The sequence below is a fragment of the Ranitomeya imitator genome, chromosome 1, assembly GCF_032444005.1.
Source record: "Ranitomeya imitator isolate aRanImi1 chromosome 1, aRanImi1.pri, whole genome shotgun sequence".
NCBI classification, from domain to species: domain Eukaryota; kingdom Metazoa; phylum Chordata; class Amphibia; order Anura; family Dendrobatidae; genus Ranitomeya; species Ranitomeya imitator.
In genome coordinates this window covers 83,078,629-83,100,815 of record NC_091282.1, presented here as the reverse complement: position 1 = coordinate 83,100,815, position 22,187 = coordinate 83,078,629, and positions in this window count along the sequence as shown.

The following is a 22,187-nucleotide window of genomic DNA, read 5'->3' as shown; positions in this document are numbered from 1 at the left end:
GGGGTAAGCATCAAATTTTGAAACTTCATTAAGTGTTCTGAAGTCATTACAGAACCTTAGCATCCCATCAGGCTTAGGTATTAAGACTATTGCACCGGTCCACTCACTTTTGGACTCTTCAATGACCCCTAACTGTAGCATAGTTTTCACCTCCTGCGATATGGCTTGTCGCCGGGCCTTAGGCATCCAATACGGCTTTAGTCAAATTTTGGCCTGTGGCTCCTTAACCATATCATGTTTGATTTTGGAAGTACATCCAGGGAGCTCAAGGAAAACATCCATCTTTGGGCTAACAAACTCCCAGACCTCCTGAACCTGTTTAGGAGACAAAGTATCTGTTATTTTGACTATGGAGAAGGCTTCTCCTGACTCACCCAGAGGTAATGGAGCCTTCTCCACAGGAAATGTAGGCAGCGGACTATCCCCGCCAAAGTGGTCCCTATCTTTCCACAGTTTAAGCAAATTAATATGATAAACCTGCTGTGGCTTCCTCCATCCTGGTTGGTATACCCTATAGTTTACTGGTCTCATAGGACCCCTGCCACCTTGCAAGAAATTTGCTATCCACTGTGGGCACAAGTACCAATACTCGATCACCAGGACTAAAGGTACTTACCCGAGCCTCCCGGTTATAGACCTGACTCTGAGACCGTTGTGCTGCTTCCATATGTTCCCAGACCAACAGTAGGACTGTCTCCATTCTTTCCTGCATTTTTTCAACATGTTCTATCACACTCTTATGGGGGGTTGGTTGGTTGGTTCTTCCAAGCCTCTTTGGCTATATCAAGTAAGCCCCGGGGATGTCTGCCATACAATAGTTCAAAAAGCGAGAACACCGTAGCTGCCTGGGGCACCTCCCACACTGCAAACAACAAATAAGGTAGTAAGAAATCCCAATCCTTCCCATCTTTAGAAACTGCTTTTTTAACATGCTCTTTAGCGTCCTATTGAATCTTTCTAGCAGACCATCTGTTTGGGGATGATAAACTGATGTCTGCAACTGTTTAATATTTAACAAGCGGCAGAGTTCTTTCATAATTTTTGACATAAAGGGGGTTCCTTGATCTGTCAAAATCTCTTGCGGAATCCCCACCTGAGAAAACATACCCATAAGTTCTTTTGCTATGAGCTTAGCTGATGTGTAGCCAAGCGGAACAGCCTCAGGATACCGGCTGGCATAATCTAGAACTACTAGGATGTGTTGGTGCCTCCTTGCTGACTTATTGACAGGACCAGCCAGATCCATTGCCACTCTTTCGAAAGGTACCTCTATAATAGGTAGAGGCACCAAAAGACTCCAAAAGTGTGGCTGGGGACTGGTTACCTGGCACACTGGACAGGAAGTACAATACCGTTTACCTTATTCATGGACCCCTAGCCAGTAAAACCGCTGCAAAATTCAGTCTAGGGTTTTCTTTTGGCCCAAATGCCCACTAAGTACATGCACATGCGCTTGGTCCGTAACCAGCCTACGATATGCCTGAGGTACCAGTAACTGCTCTACCATTTCCCCATGTATTTTCGCAACTCGATACAACAGGTCTCGGTTTAGCGCAAAGTGTGGCAATACTGTGGCTGCCCCAGGTTGTTGGGGTTCCCCATTAATAAACAGTACATTTTCCCTGGCTCGAGCCAAAGTAGGGTCTCGGAGTTGCGCCGTACCACAATTATCGCTTGATACATTTAAGTTTGACAATTCAAGTTCCAGCGGCAAGTCTTTCACATCCCCGGCCATCACTTCTATGGGAGAATTTTCCCCCTCCTACACCGAAGGGGAGGTTACCCCTACCGCCAGCACTTCTTCCTCTGGGCCACCAGGTTCATGCCCCACTTCTGGAGAATGTAACCTGGTTGCCACCAGTGTCAGCAATTGTCCACTGGATGACACAACTGTTGGCTAAAGTACAGAAAATAAAGGAAAGTCTCTTCCAAGTATCAATTCATAATGTAAGTTAATCACAACCCTCATCTCATGGCACCGCCTCCCCGCTGGCGCGTTTACCACCACTAGTGCTGTAGGGTAGTCTTTTAGGTCACCATGTATACACAACACCACAACTTTCCCACCAGTGTACTCTCTGGTTTGCACCAGGCTGGCTAGTACCAGGGTCACGAGGCTCCCTGAGTCCAGCAGGGCAACAGCTGGGGTGCCATCCACATCAAGCTTACACAAATGTCCCATATTGGGTCCCTCTGGGGTACCCATTGCGCAAATCAGTTTGGCATAATGGCATTGGCGATACCCAAAGTATGTGTCCATGGGCTCAGCCAGGTGGTGGCAATCAGCTCTCATATGGCCAGGCTCCTGGAACCGCCAGCAGACTATGAGGCCCCTTTCTCCCCCAGACAAGTTTTGAGTGGCCTTCCTGGGCTCTGCTCACTGAGCCAGGGGTGGAGACCTATGGAACCTTCTGGTAGTCTTCAGGGGAGTCCCTCCCTTGAGCTCTTTGGTAGCCACATATCACTCTATCAGTTAAATCATCTGGAGAGCATTAGTAGAGGATACTTGCTCGACCCATGATTTGAGGGAGTGGGGCAAAGCCCTCCAAAATTTATCAGTCACTATTCGATCCAGCATGGCCGTGGGAGACAGTACCTGAGGCTGCAACCACTTTTCGAATAAGTGCAACAGGTCATAAGACTGTGAACGAGCCAGATTGGAGCGGTTAAACTCCCACTGATTTACCCGTTGAGCCCGGACTAAGGGTACCATCATACTGAAACGACGCTGCAGCGATACGACAACGATGTCAATCGCTGCAGCGTCGCTGTTTGGTCGCTGGAGAGCTGTCACACAGACAGCTCTCCAGCGACCAACGATCCCAAAGTCCCCTGGTAACCAGGGTAAACATCGGGTTACTAAGCGCAGGGCCGCGCTTAGTAACCCGATGTTTACCCTGGTTACCAGCGTAAACGTAAAAAAAACAAACACTACATACTGTCTGTCCTCCGGCACTCTGCTTTCCTCTGCACTGTCAGCGCCGGTCAGCCGTAAAGCAGAGCGGTGAATTCACCGCTGTGCTTTCCGGCTGGCCGGCGCTCACAGCCAGTGCAGAGAAGCACAGCGCCGGAGGACAGACACGGAAGGTAAGTATGTATTGTTTGTTTTTTTTACGTTTACGCTGGTAACCAGGGTAAACATCGGGTTACTAAGCACGGTCCTGCGCTTAGTAACCCGATGTTTACCCTGGTTACCAGTGAAGACATCGCTGAATCGGCGTCACACACGCCGATTCAGCGATGTCAGCGGGAGATCCAGCGACGAAAGAAAGTTTCAAGAGATCTGCTATGACGTACGATTCTCAGCGGGGTCCCTGATCGCAGTAGCGTGTCAGACACAGCGAGATCGTAACGATATCGCTGGAACGTCACGGATCGTGCCGTTCCTAGCGATCAAAGTGCCACTGTGTGACGGTACCCTAACACATTTACCCCAAGACGTGCCAGTATCTCACCCTTCACGATCGTGTAGTCCTCACTTTGCTCGGTGGGTAGGTCCTGGCTTTCATAGGTCCTGGGGCCAGAAACAGAGCAATGATTTCTGCCCATGGGTCCCGGAGTAGTCTCTCCCTCTCAGCCACTCTCTCGAACATCTCCAGGTATGTCTCGACGTCGTCAGATTTCTCCATTTTGGGAATCGCTGTGTGAACCACTTTCCAGACGTTATGGATTGCCCATGAAGTTCCTGATGTCTGCGACGCCGTGATGTGCTGTATCAACAGCTGGTTGGATTCCTGCTGCTGTTGATAAAATACCCGCTGCTGCTGCATAGCCTCTTGCTGCTGTTGCATGGCATCCTGCTGCTGCTGTCGCACGGCCTCCATAAGCAATTTTTATCATGGCCTCCATTTCTGCAGAGTTCACCGACTGGGTCTGCACCACTCCTTTCACCCAGGACATAAGCTGGTGTCCAGAGTTAAAATATGCAAAAACAGCCTGGCGTCACAGCGTATGCCTGCATTCAAGCCACCGAAATGTTGGGATTTGCTCTAGCAGGCAGTGGCAGGGCCGCAGTGTTAGGGGTTGAGTTCCTGCCTCTGCACAGGGGAAATCTCGGGCCATCTCCGCTGTGGTCTCCCATTCTTCTTCTGCCGCAGTGGAGCCTGCTCAGTGGAGACATTAGTCCCAGCGTCTCGCTCAGTCTGAGTCTGTGCAAAGGGTTACTGCTGCCTTTCCAGCTTCTGCCATTGTAGCCAGTACTGGGCAGCGGAGAGTAGACGCTTTTGGGACTAAGTCCTGCTTTTCCCCTTCTGAGCATGCCTAGGGTAAGATCTCTTGTTGGAGATCAAGGGTCACATACTTAGATACTGCAGCAAATCCCATTGGTCCTCCAGGAATGTCCTGAAGGTGCTCAACCTCTGTGGCAGCCTCCTATTGGTCCCTCTGGGAAGGTCCTGTACTTGCTGCAGCTATAAAACGTTTGCATGACTGCACGGCCATGCGCTAGTATCAATCCAAGTTATGTGCTTTGCGCCAGTGTGGTTATGTAGGTATGTATTCAGGGACCCGGCTGAAATAAGCCCCTAGAATACTGGCACCTCCAGCGAGGAGATTGTGTGTAGTGTATGTATTCAGGGACCCAGTTGAAATAAGCCCCTAGAATACTGGCTCCTCCTGTGAGGAGATTGTGTGTTTGCATGACCACTGACTGCTATCAGTTTGGCAGTTAGCTTGCGCTCCTGTGAGTCTAACAGGGCGCAGTGCTTTCCTTTCACGGCAACTCTGTGAAGTAACAGAGCTAGCTTATACCGCCAAATAGTGCCACCATTCATTAGCAGCAGGTTCCTCCTGCACGGTGGACCCCGGGCTGCGAACGCACCAATAATGAACATCTATATTTACATCTATTTATTTACACTCCGCTAGCCTTAACACGCAGTGATTATTCAATACACAGACTTTCAGTCCAAACTTCAGTGGTTTATTAACACTTTAAACAGTCTGTGTCAGAAAGTAAGAAAAAAAACCACAAACATACTCCAGCTTGGAGAAACACTGGTCTCAGACTAACCCTTGCACGGGACAGGCTTAACTACACCATGTTCCAAATTATTATGCAAATGATATTTTTCTTAGATTTCCCTAAATGGACGGAGCAAATGACAGTCAGTCTAATAAAAGTCATCACCCGTTAGATTATACATCAAATTTTATTGAAGAAACCTCCCAATGATAACAATATAATCTCTAAAATGAATAAAAACTCAATATGCACTGTTCGAAATTATTAGGCACAGTAGAATTTCTAAACATTTGATATGTTGTAAAGAACTTAAAATGCTCATTTGTGGAATTTGTAGCATTAGGAGGTCACATTCACTGAACAAAAAAGCTATTTAACTCCAAAACATCCTAACAGGCCAAGTTACATGTTAACATAGGACCCCTTCTTTGATATCACCTTCACAATTCTTGCATCCATTGAACTTTTTTTTGAGAGTTTCTGCTTGTATTTCTTTTCATGAAGTCAGAATAGCCTCCCAGAGTTGCAGTTTTGATGTGATCTGCCTCCCACCCTCATAGATCATTTGCTTGGTTCTCTGTAGGTTTGAGGTCAGGGGAAGCTGGTGGCCACACCATGAGTTTATCTTCTTTTATGCCAATGGCAGCCAATGACTCAGAGGTATTCTTTGCAGCATGAGATGGTGCATTGTCATGCATGAAGATGATTTTGTTCCTGAAGTCACGTTTCTGCTTTTTATACTATGGAAGAAAATTGTCAGTCAGAAACTCTATATACTTTGCAGAGGTCATTTTCACACCTTCAGGAACATTAAAGGGCCCTACCAGCTGTTTCCCCATGATTCCAGCCCAAAACATGACTCTTCCACCTCCTTGCTGATGTCGCAGCCTTGTTGGGACATGGTGGCCATCCACCAACCATCCACTACTCCATCCATCTGGACCATCCAGGGTTGCTCAACACTCATCAGTAAGCAAGACTGTTTGAAAATTAGTCTTCATGTAAGTCTGAGCCCACTACAACCATTTCTGCTTGTGAACACTGTTTAGGGGTGGCCGAATAGTAGGTTTATGCACCACAGCAAGCCTTTGAAGGATCCTACACCATGAGGTTCGAGGGACTCCAGAGGCACCAGTAGCTTCAAATATCTGTTTGCTGCTTTGTAATGGTATTTGGGCAGCTGCTCTCTTAATCCAAAGAATTTGTCTGGCAGAAACCTTCCTCATTATGTCTTTATCTGTATGAACTCTTTCTGTGCTCTGTTTCAGACACAAATCTCTTCACAGTATGATGATCACTCTTAAGTTTTCGTGAAATATCTAATGTTTTCATCACTTGACCAAGGCATTTCACTATTTGATGCTTTTCAGCAGCAGAGAGATCCTTTCTCTTTCCCATGTTACTTGAAACATGTGGCCTGCTTAATAATGTGGAACATCATTTTTAAGTAGTTTTCCTTTAATTAGTATCACCTGGAAAACTAATTATCCCATGTGTTTAAGATTGATCTCAGTGATCCATTGAGCCCTGAGACACAATACCATCCATGAGTTTATTTGAAAAACAAAACAATTAAAACTTTATTACACTTAAATCCAATTTGCACAATAATAAGGAACACGGTGTAAGCGGCTGCAAGGTCAGTGGCGTCCACTTGGTGCCATTCCCAGGGTTGCTATGAGTCTTCTCGCCAACCTTTGCAGCATATGTACCGTATATACTCGAGTATAAGCCGAGATTTTCAGCCCAAATTTTTGGGCTGAAAGTGCCCCCCTCGGCTTATACTCGAGTCAAGGTGGGTGGCAGGGTCGGCGGGTGAGGGGGAGAGGGCGCTGAGGTATACTTACCTAGTCCCAGCAATCCTCGCGCTGTCGCTGCCCTCCCACGGGCTTCCGCGCTGCAGCTTCTTCCTCTCTTCAGCGGTCATGTGGGACCGCTCATTACAGAAATGAATAAGCGGCTCCACCTCCCATAGGGGCGGAGCCGCCTATTCATTCCTCTAATCAGCGGTGCCGGTGACCGCTGATAGAGAAAGAATCTGCGGCACCAAAGACAGCTGTGACAGGAGGGGACAGCGCGAGGATCGCCAGGACTAGGTGAGTATAGCATATTCACCTGTCCTCGTTCCAGCCGCCGGGCGCCGCTCCATCTTTCCGGCGTCTATCTGCGCTCTGACTGTTCAGGTCAGAGGGCGCGATGACGCATATGGTGTGCGCGGCGCCCTCTGCCTGATCAGTCAGAGCGCAGAGACGCCGGGACCGGACGCTGGGAGCTGCAAGTAGAGAGGTGAGTATGTTTTTTTTTTTTATTGCAGCAGCGGCCATCGCACATAATTTACGTATGTGGAGCATCTATGGGCACAGCTATGGGCCAATATGAACAGTGCAGAGTAGAGTTGAGCGACCTTGACCTTTTTAGAGTCGAGCCGGGTTTTGCGAAACCCGACTATGTCCAAAGTCGGGTCGAGTGAAATCGGCCGATTATGACGTAAAGTCGGGATCGACCGAAACACGAAACCCAATGCAAGTCAATGGGGCAGCATAGTCGGCAGTGAGTGGGGGCCAGGAAAACACCTAGAGTGCCCATTTTAATGTCAAAACCATCCATTCTTCTTAATGAAGCTTGTCAAGCGTAATTTACCTTATAATAATTGGAAGGCATTTGAAATTGGGGGTCATTTGGCTAAAGTTGTGGGGGGTAGGGCTGGTTCAAGTAATTAGTGGGCCCAGGAAATCTGGACCACGTCACGGCAGTGGAGCAGGGAGAGGTAAGTATTTCAACTTGGCAAGTGCTGTGAACCTGAGCAAGCAGGGGGGGCCCACTCGTTGGCATTGGCACTGGCACAGGGCCCCTCAAAGTACAGCGGTGTGTTTGCACGGCGGGGGCGCCTCCCACCGGCAGCAACACTTTTGCGTACTATGAGAGGCCCTGTGCCAGTGACGTCGCCAACTAGTATTCCTCCCCCCACCTGATGAAGGAACCTGCACTTTCATCTGCACCTTCCTCTTTGTCCCCGTGTAAGGTGGTATGGTATGCGGGAAGAGCAACCTGACTTTCAGCAGGGTCACAATGTTGTTGTGTAGCGTGCACGGGGAATGTTGCGTTATGGGTCAATGTACCAGCAGACTCATCTATCACTGGCTGGGCAATGGGCACGATGAAGTGGCAACACAGATATAGGCCCAAAGAAGAAAGTGGGCTAAATGCAGTTCAAAATTGGTAACACAGGAATAACCAGGGGGCATTGCAGTGGAGGACAACTGGAATGAGAGGCTGACACAGAGAGTAGGGCCAAATCAGTAAGTAGTCGAAATGCAGTTCAAAATTGGCAACCGTAGTAAACAGGCGGCACAGCTTTGTTCAGTGGAGGAGAACAGCAAGGAGTGGCAGACACCGATAGTAGGCCCCAACCCAACTAGTAGGCCAAATGCAGTCTAACATTAACAACTACTTAACGAGAGGCTGAAAATGGAATTTCAGGACAGGAAACCAGGAGAACAGCAAGGAGTGGCAGACAAAGATAGTAGGCCCCAAACCAACTAGTACGCCAAATGCAGTTGTTCCATTTAACCACAATTTAATGAGAGCCTGAAGATAGAAGCTCAGGAAAGGCAACCTGGGGAACACCTTGGAGTGTAACACACCATCTCTCTCCACCCCATACCCATTTTGTAGGCCTAATGCTGTGTACTTTTCTACAACTACTAAACGAGAGTCGGAAGACCGAAGCAATGGCAAGGAAACCTGGGGAACACCTTGGAGTGTAACACACCATCTCTCTCCACCCCATACCCAATTTGTAGGCCTAATGCAGCCTACTTTCCGACACCTACTAAACGAGAGCATGAAGATCGAAGCTCAGGAAAGGCAACCTGGGGAACACCTTGGAGTGTAACACACCATCTCTCTCCACCCCATACCCATTTTTTAGGCCTAATGCAGTGTACTTTTCTACAACTACTAAACGAGAGTCGGAAGACCGAAGCAATGGCAAGGAAACCTGGGGAACACCTTGGAGTGTAACACACCATCTCTCTCCACCCCATTCCCCATTTTTTAGGCCTAATGCAGCCTACTTTCCGACACCTACTAAACGAGAGCATGAAGATCGAAGCTCAGGAAAGGCAACCTGGGGAACACCTTGGAGTGTAACACACCATCTCTCTCCACCCCATACCCATTTTGTAGGCCTAATGCAGCGTACTTTTCTACAACTACTAAACGAGAGCATGAAGATCGAAGCTCAGGAAAGGCAACCTGGTGAAAACCTTGGAGTGTAACACAACCTGTCTCTACACCCCATACCAAATTTGTAGGCCTAATGCAGCGTAGTTTCCACCAACTACTAAACGAGAGCCGGAAGATCGAAGCTCATGAAAGGCAACCCGGGGAACACCTTGGAGTGTAACACACCATCTCTCTCCACCCCATACCCATTTTTTAGGCCTAATGCAGTGTACTTTTCTACAACTACTAAACGAGAGTCGGAAGACCGAAGCAATGGCAAGGAAACCTGGGGAACACCTTGGAGTGTAACACACCATCTCTCTCCACCCCATTCCCCATTTTTTAGGCCTAATGCAGCCTACTTTCCGACACCTACTAAACGAGAGCATGAAGATCGAAGCTCAGGAAAGGCAACCTGGGGAACACCTTGGAGTGTAACACACCATCTCTCTCCACCCCATACCCATTTTGTAGGCCTAATGCAGCGTACTTTTCTACAACTACTAAACGAGAGCATGAAGATCGAAGCTCAGGAAAGGCAACCTGGTGAAAACCTTGGAGTGTAACACAACCTGTCTCTACACCCCATACCAAATTTGTAGGCCTAATGCAGCGTAGTTTCCACCAACTACTAAACGAGAGCCGGAAGATCGAAGCTCATGAAAGGCAACCCGGGGAACACCTTGGAGTGTAACACAACCTCTCTCTACACCACGAAAGGGCTGATTCTTAGGAAGGAAGGCTGTTGTAAATAAGCATTGCGCGTCCGAGGGTGATTATATTCTTATTCGGTATCTACTCACCCTCGGACGCGCCATGCTTCTTGATTTGTAATTAATGTTTATTTGCAATGTGCTTTTGACTTACTCAATTATTTTTTTAATTATTGATTTTATTAAATTAATAGTTTAACATCTTATTGGAAATAATTTAAAGGAGACGCGACAGGACAACACTCGGTGGATGCCATATCTGTGTTAACAACTCCAAAAAACTTTCAGTTAACTTCTTGCAGGAGAAAGAAATTGTAGCTGTTGGACCTTTGTAGTACAGTTCCAGATATTTGTTGTGTGTTTGTTTTTATTGTTAAAATGTCTGCATTTGAGATCTCAACACGATCTTATTTTTTATAATCAAATTAATTTTTTAAATATTTTATTAGGTTGGTTCAAGGGGTACACGGGCCGCAGTAGACAGGTCAGTGGAGGCCTAGTGGAAGGAGGGACCGCAGATGCGCCACTGTTTCACCCATACACAATTAGTAGGCCTAATGCAGCGTAGTTTCCAACAGCTACTAAACGAGAGCCGGAAGATCGAAGCTCAGGAAAGGCAACCTGGGGAACACCTTGGAGTGTAACACAACCTCTCTCTACACCACGGAAGGGCTGATTCTTAGGAAGGAAGGATGTTGGAAATAAGCATTGCGCGTCCGAGGGTGATTATATTCTTATTAGGTATCTACTCACCCTCGGACGCGCCATGCTTCTTGATTTGTAATTAATGTTTATTTGCAATGTGCTTTTGACTTACTCAATTATTTTTTTAATTATTGATTTTATTAAATTAATAGTTTAACATCTTATTGGAAATAATTTAAAGGAGACGCGACAGGACAACACTCGGTGGATGCCATATCTGTGTTAACAACTCCAAAAAACTTTCAGTTAACTTCTTGCAGGAGAAAGAAATTGTAGCTGTTGGACCTTTGTAGTACAGTTCCAGATATTTGTTGTGTGTTTGTTTTTATTGTTAAAATGTCTGCATTTGAGATCTCAACACGATCTTATTTTTTATAATCAAATTAATTTTTTAAATATTTTATTAGGTTGGTTCAAGGGGTACACGGGCCGCAGTAGACAGGTCAGTGGAGGCCTAGTGGAAGGAGGGACCGCAGATGCGCCACTGTTTCACCCATACACAATTAGTAGGCCTAATGCAGCGTAGTTTCCAACAGCTACTAAACGAGAGCCGGAAGATCGAAGCTCAGGAAAGGCAACCTGGGGAACACCTTGGAGTGTAACACAACCTCTCTCTACACCACGGAAGGGCTGATTCTTAGGAAGGAAGGATGTTGGAAATAAGCATTGCGCGTCCGAGGGTGATTATATTCTTATTCGGTATCTACTCACCCTCGGACGCGCCATGCTTCTTGATTTGTAATTAATGTTTATTTGCAATGTGCTTTTGACTTACTCAATTATTTTTTTAATTATTGATTTTATTAAATTAATAGTTTAACATCTTATTGGAAATAATTTAAAGGAGACGCGACAGGACAACACTCGGTGGATGCCATATCTGTGTTAACAACTCCAAAAAACTTTCAGTTAACTTCTTGCAGGAGAAAGAAATTGTAGCTGTTGGACCTTTGTAGTACAGTTCCAGATATTTGTTGTGTGTTTGTTTTTATTGTTAAAATGTCTGCATTTGAGATCTCAACACGATCTTATTTTTTATAATCAAATTAATTTTTTAAATATTTTATTAGGTTGGTTCAAGGGGTACACGGGCCGCAGTAGACAGGTCAGTGGAGGCCTAGTGGAAGGAGGGACCGCAGATGCGCCACTGTTTCACCCATACACAATTAGTAGGCCTAATGCAGCGTAGTTTCCAACAGCTACTAAACGAGAGCCGGAAGATCGAAGCTCAGGAAAGGCAACCTGGGGAACACCTTGGAGTGTAACACAACCTCTCTCTACACCACGGAAGGGCTGATTCTTAGGAAGGAAGGATGTTGGAAATAAGCATTGCGCGTCCGAGGGTGATTATATTCTTATTAGGTATCTACTCACCCTCGGACGCGCCATGCTTCTTGATTTGTAATTAATGTTTATTTGCAATGTGCTTTTGACTTACTCAATTATTTTTTTAATTATTGATTTTATTAAATTAATAGTTTAACATCTTATTGGAAATAATTTAAAGGAGACGCGACAGGACAACACTCGGTGGATGCCATATCTGTGTTAACAACTCCAAAAAACTTTCAGTTAACTTCTTGCAGGAGAAAGAAATTGTAGCTGTTGGACCTTTGTAGTACAGTTCCAGATATTTGTTGTGTGTTTGTTTTTATTGTTAAAATGTCTGCATTTGAGATCTCAACACGATCTTATTTTTTATAATCAAATTAATTTTTTAAATATTTTATTAGGTTGGTTCAAGGGGTACACGGGCCGCAGTAGACAGGTCAGTGGAGGCCTAGTGGAAGGAGGGACCGCAGATGCGCCACTGTTTCACCCATACACAATTAGTAGGCCTAATGCAGCGTAGTTTCCAACAGCTACTAAACGAGAGCCGGAAGATCGAAGCTCAGGAAAGGCAACCTGGGGAACACCTTGGAGTGTAACACAACCTCTCTCTACACCACGGAAGGGCTGATTCTTAGGAAGGAAGGATGTTGGAAATAAGCATTGCGCGTCCGAGGGTGATTATATTCTTATTAGGTATCTACTCACCCTCGGACGCGCCATGCTTCTTGATTTGTAATTAATGTTTATTTGCAATGTGCTTTTGACTTACTCAATTATTTTTTTAATTATTGATTTTATTAAATTAATAGTTTAACATCTTATTGGAAATAATTTAAAGGAGACGCGACAGGACAACACTCGGTGGATGCCATATCTGTGTTAACAACTCCAAAAAACTTTCAGTTAACTTCTTGCAGGAGAAAGTAATTGTAGCTGTTGGACCTTTTTAGAACAGTTCCAGATTTTTGTTGTGTGTTTGTTTTTATTGTTAAAATGTCTGCATTTGAGATCTCAACACGATCTTATTTTTTATAATCAAATTAATTTTTTTTATATTTAATGATGTTGGTTCAAGGGGTACACGGGCAGCAATAGACAGGTCAGTGGAGGCCTAGTGGAAGGAGTGACGGCAGACAGGCATCAAAGGCCTAACATTGGGCTGGCTGTAGGCAAGTTAAAATTGGTTCCAGGGGAACACGGCCATCAGTGGCCTGGTCAGTGTAGTTGTAGTTGAAAGAACGGGACGCAGACAGGCTTCGAAGGCCTAACATAATAACATAGGGCTGGCTGTAGGCAAGTTAAAATTGGTTCCAGGGGAACACGGCCATCAGTGGCCTGGTCAGTGTAGTTGTAGTTGAAAGAACGGGACGCAGACAGGCTTCGAAGGCCTAACATAACAAACTTGGGCTGGCTGTAGGCACTTTTAAATTTGTTCCAGGGGTACATGGGCAGCAGTGTATGGTCAGTGGAAGTCTAGTGGAAGGAGTGACGGCAGACAGGCTTCGAAGGCCTAACATAACAAACTTGGGCTGGCTGTAGGCACTTTTAAATTGGTTCCAGGGGTACACGGGCAGCAGTGGTCTGGTCAGTGGAAGTCTAGTGGAAGGAGTGACCGCAGACAGGCTTCGAAGGCCTAACATAACAAAATTGGGCTGGCTGTAGGCACTTTTAAATTGGTTCCAGGGGTACATGGGCAGCAGTGTATGGTCAGTGGAAGTCTAGTGGAAGGAGTGACGGCAGACAGGCTTCGAAGGCCTAACATAACAAACTTGGGCTGGCTGTAGGCACTTTTAAATTGGTTCCAGGGGTACACGGGCAGCAGTGGTCTGGTTAGTGGAAGTCTAGTGGAAGGAGTGACCGCAGACAGGCTTCGAAGGCCTAACATAACAAAATTGGGCTGGCTGTAGGCACTTTTAAATTGGTTCCAGGGGTACATGGGCAGCAGTGTATGGTCAGTGGAAGTCTAGTGGAAGGAGTGACCGCAGACAGGCTTCGAAGGCCTAACATAACAAAATTGGGCTGGCTGTAGGCACTTTTAAATTGGTTCCAGGGGTCCATGGGCAGCAGTGTATGGTCAGTGGAAGTCTAGTGGAAGGAGTGACGGCAGACAGGCTTCGAAGGCCTAACATAACAAACTTGGGCTGGCTGTAGGCACTTTTAAATTGGTTCCAGGGGTACACGGGCAGCAGTGGTCTGGTCAGTGGAAGTCTAGTGGAAGGAGTGACCGCAGACAGGCTTCGAAGGCCTAACATAACAAAATTGGGCTGGCTGTAGGCACTTTTAAATTGGTTCCAGGGGTACATGGGCAGCAGTGTATGGTCAGTGGAAGTCTAGTGGAAGGAGTGACGGCAGACAGGCTTCGAAGGCCTAACATAACAAAATTGGGCTGGCTGTAGGCACTTTTAAATTGGTTCCAGGGGTACATGGGCAGCAGTGTATGGTCAGTGGAAGTCTAGTGGAAGGAGTGACGGCAGACAGGCTTCGAAGGCCTAACATAACAAACTTGGGCTGGCTGTAGGCACTTTTAAATTGGTTCCAGGGGTACACGGGCAGCAGTGGTCTGGTCAGTGGAAGTCTAGTGGAAGGAGTGACCGCAGACAGGCTTCGAAGGCCTAACATAACAAAATTGGGCTGGCTGTAGGCACTTTTAAATTGGTTCCAGGGGTACATGGGCAGCAGTGTATGGTCAGTGGAAGTCTAGTGGAAGGAGTGACGGCAGACAGGCTTCGAAGGCCTAACATAACAAAATTGGGCTGGCTGTAGGCACTTTTAAATTGGTTCCAGGGGTACATGGGCAGCAGTGTATGGTCAGTGGAAGTCTAGTGGAAGGAGTGACGGCAGACAGGCTTCGAAGGCCTAACATAACAAACTTGGGCTGGCTGTAGGCACTTTTAAATTGGTTCCAGGGGTACACGGGCAGCAGTGGTCTGGTCAGTGGAAGTCTAGTGGAAGGAGTGACCGCAGACAGGCTTCGAAGGCCTAACATAACAAAATTGGGCTGGCTGTAGGCACTTTTAAATTGGTTCCAGGGGTACATGGGCAGCAGTGTATGGTCAGTGGAAGTCTAGTGGAAGGAGTGACGGCAGACAGGCTTCGAAGGCCTAACATAACAAAATTGGGCTGACTGTAGGCACTTTTAAATTGGTTCCAGGGTAACACGGCCAGCAGTGGCCTGGTCAGTGTAGTAGTTGTAGAAAGAAGGGACCGCAGACAGGCTTCGAAGGCCTAACATAACAAAAATGTCAAAACAATGGTATTGTCAGTGCCAGGCATTGAAGGATATCAGCGCCTAGACTACACATTGGTGAAGCTGTGAGAGATAATTTTGCTAGTGGTAGAGCACTGTTTGAGCTGGGGGGGGGAACTGTCTTGTGGCCGGCAGTACAGGCACAGGGCCCCTCATATTACAACGGTGTGTCTGACGTTGGGTGCGCACCACCACCGCCAGAGACACTTTATTGTACTATGAGGGACCCAGTGGCAGTGCCGTCGACCAAAAGCGGCCACACCCACCTCTTCAGACAAACAGCACTCTCAAGGGTCCAAGCGCAAAGTGGCGATACCACGGCCCCGTGTGGGGAGTTTGGCCATTTCGTGAGGTGGAAACATGTCGTATGCTGGACAATCAGGTGAAGAAAATTACGAGATTGGAAAAGTCATTCAGAATAGTCCACAGGCAAGACCTTTTCATAGGAAAGCTAGGTGTCAGCCGGGCAGGGTGGGGCAAAAGATTTTGAAATCCAGTTGTGGTTCATTTTAATGAAGGTTAGATCATCTACATTTTGGGTAGCCAGACGAGTCCTTTTTTCTGTTAGTATTGAACCTGCAGCACTGAATACTCTTTCTGATAGGACACTAGCTGCCGGGCAAGCAAGCTCCTGCAATGCATATTCTGCCAATTCTGGCCAGGTGTCTAATTTGGATGCCCAGTAATCAAATGGGAATGACGGTTGAGGGAGAACGTCGATAAGGGATGAAAAATAGTTTGTAACCATACTGGACAAATGTTGTCTCCTGTCACTTTGAATTGATGCTGCAGTACCTGTCCTGTCTGCGGTCATAGAAAAATCACTCCACAACCTGGTCAGAAAACCCCTCTGGCCAACGCCACTTCTGATTTCTGCCCCTCTAACACCTCTGGTCTGCTGGCCCCTGGAGCTCGTGTGAGAACGATCACGGGCGCTGTGTGCAGGGAATGCCAGAAGCAAACGGTCAACAAGAGTTGATTGTTTTGTTGCTAATATTAGTTCCAAGTTCTCATGTGGCATAATATTTTGCAATTTGCCTTTATAGCGAGGATCAAGGAGGCAGGCCAACCAGTAATCGTCATCGTTCATCATTTTTGTAATGCGTGTGTCCCTTTTGAGGATACGCAAGGCATAATCCGCCATGTGGGCCAAAGTTCCCGTTGTCAAATCTGCGGTTGTGCTTGGTTGAGGGGCAGTTGCAGGCAAATCTACGTCACTTGTGTCCCTCAAAAAACCAGAACCCGGCCTTGCCACGCCACCAATTTCCCGTGCCCCCGGGAAAGCTTCCTCATTAAAAATATACTCATCCCCATCATCCTCCTCATCCTCCACCTCCTCTTCGCCCGGTACCTCGTCATGTACACTGCCCTGACCAGACAATCGCTGACTTTCATCAAGGCTTTCCTCTTCCTCTGGTGCAGACGCCTGATCCTTTATGTGCGTCAAACTTTGCATCAGCAGACGCATTAGGGGGATGCTCATGCTTATTATGGCGTTGTCTGCACTAACCAGCCGTGTGCATTCCTCAAAACACTGAAGGACTTGACACATGTCTTGAATCTTCGACCACTGCACACCTGACAACTCCATGTCTGCCATCCTACTGCCTGCCCGTGTATGTGTATCCTCCCACAAAAACATAACAGCCCGCCTCTGTTCGCACAGTCTCTGAAGCATGTGCAGTGTTGAGTTCCACCTTGTTGCAACGTCTATGATTAGGCGATGCTGGGGAAGGTTCAAAGAACGCTGATAGGTCTGCATACGGCTGGAGTGTACAGGCGAACGGCGGATATGTGCGCAAAGTCCACGCACTTTGAGGAGCAGGTCGGATAACCCCGGATAACTTTTCAGGAAGCACTGCACCACCAGGTTTAATGTGTAAGCCAGGCAAGGAATGTGTTTCAGTTGGGAAAGGGAGATGGCAGCCATGAAATTCCTTCCGTTATCACTCACTACCTTGCCTGCCTCAAGATCTACAGTGCCCAGCCACGACTGCGTTTCTTGCTGCAAGAACTCGGACAGAACTTCCGCGGTGTGTCTATTGTCGCCCAAACACTTCATAGCCAATACAGCCTGCTGACGTTTGCCAGTAGCTGCCCCATAATGGGAGACCTGGTGTGCAACAGTGGCAGGTGCGGATGGAGTGTTTGTGCGACTGCGGTCTGTGGACGAGCTCTTGCTTCTGCAGGAGGACGAGGAGGAGGAGGAGGAGGAGGGGGTGCGAACGGCTACAGCCAACTGTTTACTAGACCGTGGGCTAGGCAGAACTGTCCCAAACTTGCTGTCCCCTGTGGACCCTGAATCCACCACATTTACCCAGTGTGCCGTGATGGACACGTAACGTCCCTGGCCATGCCTACTGGTCCATGCATCTGTTGTCAGGTGCACCTTTGTGCTCACAGATTGCCTGAGTGCATGGACGATGCGCTCTTTAACATGCTGGTGGAGGGCTGGGATGGCTTTTCTGGAAAAAAAGTGTCGACTGGGTAGCTCGTAGCGTGGTACAGCGTAGTCCATCAGGTCTTTGAAAGCTTCGCTTTCAACTAACCGGTAGGGCATCATCTCTAACGAGATTAGTCTAGCTATGTGGGCGTTCAAACCCTGTGTACGCGGATGCGAGGCTAAGTATTTCCTTTTTCTAACCATAGTCTCATGTAGGGTGAGCTGGACTGGAGAGCTGGAGATCGTGGAACTAGCGGGGGTGCCGGTGGACATGGCAGACTGAGAGACGGTGGGAGATGGTATTGTTGCCGCCGGTGCCCTAGATGCAGTGTTTCCTACTACGAAACTGGTGATTCCCTGACCCTGACTGCTTTGGCCTGGCAAAGATACCTGCACAGATACAGCAGGTGGTGCGCTAAATGGTGGTCCTACACTGCCGGAAGGGATGTTGCGTTGATGACTAGCTTCATTGGCCGAGGGTGCAACAACCTTAAGGGACGTTTGGTAGTTAGTCCAAGCTTTCAAATGCATGGTGGTTAAATGTCTATGCATGCAACTAGTATTGAGACTTTTCAGATTCTGACCTCTGCTTAAGGAAGTAGAACATTTTTGACAGATGACTTTGCGCTGATCAATTGGATGTTGTTTAAAAAAATGCCAGACTGCACTCTTTCTAGCATCGGATACCTTTTCAGGCATTGCAGACTGAGCTTTAACCGGATGGCCACGCTGTCCTCCACCAGGTTTTGGCTTTGCCACGCGTTTTGGGCAAGATACGGGCCCGGCAGATGGAACCTGTGGCGATGTTGATGCCTGCTGCGGCCCCTCCTCCTCCTCTGCTTCAGAACTGCTGCCGCCTGCACCCTGTTCCCCCAATGGCTGCCAATCGGGGTCAAGAACTGGGTCATCTAATAACTCTTCTTGTACCTCCTGCGCAACTTAGTCTGTGTCACCGTGTCGTTCGGTGGTATAGCGTTCGTGATGGGGCAACATAGTCTCATCAGGGTCTGATTCTTGATCAGCACCCTGCGAGGGCAATGTTGTGGTCTGAGTCAAAGGACCAGCATAGTAGTCTGGCTGTGGCTGTGCGTCAGTGCACTCCATGTCAGATTCAACTTGTAATGGGCATGGACTGTTAACTGCTTCACTTTCTAAGCCAGGGACGGTATGTGTAAAGAGCTCCATGGAGTAACCCGTTGTGTCGCCTGCTGCATTCTTCTCTGTTGTTGTTTTTGCTGAAGAGGACAAGGAAGTGACTTGTCCCTGACCGTGAACATCCACTAACGACGCGCTGCTTTTACTTTTACCAGTTTCACGAGAGGAGGCAAAAGAGCTAGAGGCTGAGTCAGCAAGATAAGCCAAAACTTGCTCTTGCTGCTCCGGCTTTAAAAGCGGTTTTCCTAATCCCAGAAAAGGGAGCGTTCGAGGCCTTGTGTAGCCGGACGACGAACCTGGCTCCACAGCTCCAGACTTAGGTGCAATATTTTTTTCCCCACGACCACCTGATGCTCCACCACTACCACTACCCTCATTACCAGCTGACAATGAACGCCCCCGGCCACGACCTCTTCCACTAGACTTCCTCATTGTTTTAAAAACGTAACCAAACTAACGTTATTTGTTGCAGTCACACAACTTACACGGTGAGCTATAACTTCAGTATGATTTAGCTACCCCTTTACAGGTTGGTGAGACCACAGCGAAAATCAGGCCCAATGTTACACACTCTGTTTTTGGTGGCTGCAAATTAGAGAGATGCCCCACACGCAGGACTGTCACTGAAGCACAAATGTTAATATTAATGTCACACTATTATTTTTTTTTTATTTTTTTTTTTTTCAGGAACACTTTAGAAACCCAAAAAAAAAAAAAAATAGATTTTTGCAGGGAGAATTTAGAAAACAAATGTAACAAACTATATGCTTTCTATGGGCCACTGAGTGAGAGATGACGCACACAGGAATCAGGAGTGGCACACAAGCCCAGAGGCCAATATTTTTCTACCAATGATTGATGGAGTTATTTTCTCTGGTAGATTTTGGAACCCAAATCAAGGAAAAAAAAAATTTAGGCTTTCTATGGACCACAATTGGAGAGAGAGAGAGAGAGAGAGATGGCACACCCAGGAGTCAAGACTGGCACACAAGCAGAAAGGCCAATATTAATCTCCCATTTTTTTTTTTGGTTTGTTTTTTTTTTTTTTGTTTTTTTTTTTTTTCAGGGAGACTTTAGAAAAAAAAATAATAAAAAAAATATGATTTTATCAGGAAGAATTTAGAAACCAAATAAAATAAAATTATTTTTTCAGGGAGAATTTATAAAACAAATAAAAACAAAAATAGGCGTTCTATGGCCCACTGACTGAGAGATGACGCACACAGGAGTCAGGAGTGGCACACAAGCCCAGAGGCCAATATTTTTCTACCAATGATTGATGTAGTTATTTTCTCTGGTAGATTTTGGAACCCAAATCAAGGAAAAAAAATATAGGCTTTCTATGGACCACAATTGGAGAGAGAGAGAGAGAGAGAGAGAGAGAGAGAGAGAGAGAGAGATGGCACACCCAGGAGTCAAGACTGGCACAAGCAGAAAGGCCAATATTAATCTCCCACTGTTTTTTTTGTTTGTTTGTTTTTTTTTTTTTTTTTTTCAGGGAGACTTTAGAAAAAAAAATAATAAAAAAAATATGATTTTATCAGGAAGAATTTAGAAACCAAATAAAATAAAATGATTTTTTCAGGGAGAATTTAGAAAACAAATAAAACCAAAAATAGGCGTTCTATGGCCCACTGACTGAGAGATGACGCACACAGGAGTCAAGACTGGCACACAAGCAGAAAGGCCAATATTAATCTCCCACTGTTTTTTTTTTTTTTTTTTTTTTTTTTTTTCAGGGAGACTTTAGAAAAAAAAATAATAAAAAAAATATGATTTTATCAGGAAGAATTTAGAAACCAAATAATATAAAATGATTTTTTCAGGGAGAATTTATAAAACTAATAAAACAAAAAATAGGCGTTCTATGGCCCACTGAGTGAGAGATGACGCACACAGGAGTCAAGACTGGCACACAAGCAGAAAGGCCAATATTAATCCCCCACTGTTTTTTTTGTTTGTTTTTTTTTTTGTTTTGTTTTTTTCAGGGAGACTTTAGAAAAAAAAATAATAAAAAAAATATGATTTTATCAGGAAGAATTTAGAAACCAAATAAAATAAAATGATTTTTTCAGGGAGAATTTAGAAAACAAATAAAACCAAAAATAGGCGTTCTATGGCCCACTGACTGAGAGAGAGAGAGAGATGGCACGCTTAGTACTGGCACACAAGCCCAAAGGGCAATATTAATCTCCCTTTTTTTTTCAGGGAGAATTTCTAAAACCCAAAAAAAAAAAAAAATAGGCTTTCTATGGCCCACTATTTGTGAGAGAGATGGGACGCTCAGGACTGGCACAGATGGCACGCTCAGGACTGGCACAGAAGCCCAGAGGCCAATATTAATCTCCCTTTTTTTCTGGGAGAATTTATAAAACCAAAAAAATATTTAAATAGGCTTTCTATGGCCCACTATTTGTGAGAGAGATGGCACGCTCAGGACTGGCACAGATGGCACGCTCACAACTGGCACACAAGCCCAGAGGCCAATATTAATCTCCCTTTTTTTCAGGGAGAATTTATAAAACCAAAAAAAAAATTAAATAGGCTTTCTATGGCCCACTATTTGTGAGAGAGATGGCACGCTCAGGACTGGCACAGATGGCACGCTCACAACTGGCACACAAGCCCAGAGGCCAATATTTATCTCCCTTTTTTCAGGGAAAATTTATAAAACCAAAAAAAAAATTAAATAGGCTTTCTATGGCCCACTATTTGTGAGAGAGATGGCACGCTCAGGACTGGCACAGATGGCACGCTCACAACTGGCACACAAGCCCAGAGGCCAATATTAATCTCCCTTTTTTTCAGGGAGAATTTATAAAACCAAAAAAAAAATTAAATAGGCTTTCTATGGCCCACTATTTGTGAGAGAGATGGCACGCTCAGGGCTGGCACAGATGGCACGCTCAGGACTGGCACACAAGCCCAGAGGCCAATATTAATCTCCCTTTTTTTCAGGGAGAATTTATAAAACCCCAAAAAAAATAAAATAGGCTTTCTATGGCCCACTATTTGTGAGAGAGATGGCACACTCAGGACTGGCACACAAGCCCAAAGGCCAATATTAATCTCCCACTGTATTTTTATCAGGGAGAATTTATACACCCCACAAAAAAAAATACAGAAAAATGAAAAGGCTTTCTATGGCCCACTATGTGAGAGAGATGGCACACACAGGGATGGCACTCTAGCAGAAATGCCAAATTGCCAATCTTAATCTCCCACCAAAAAAAAAAAAAAAAAAAAAAAAAGGGAATGTCCTACAATTACTATCTCCCTGCCTGCAGTAATCTCAGCCAGGTATGGCAGGCAGCTACTATCTCCCTGCCTGCAGTAATCTCAGCCAGGTATGGCAGGCAGCAATAAGGAGTGGACTGATGCACAAATTAAATAAAAAGTGTG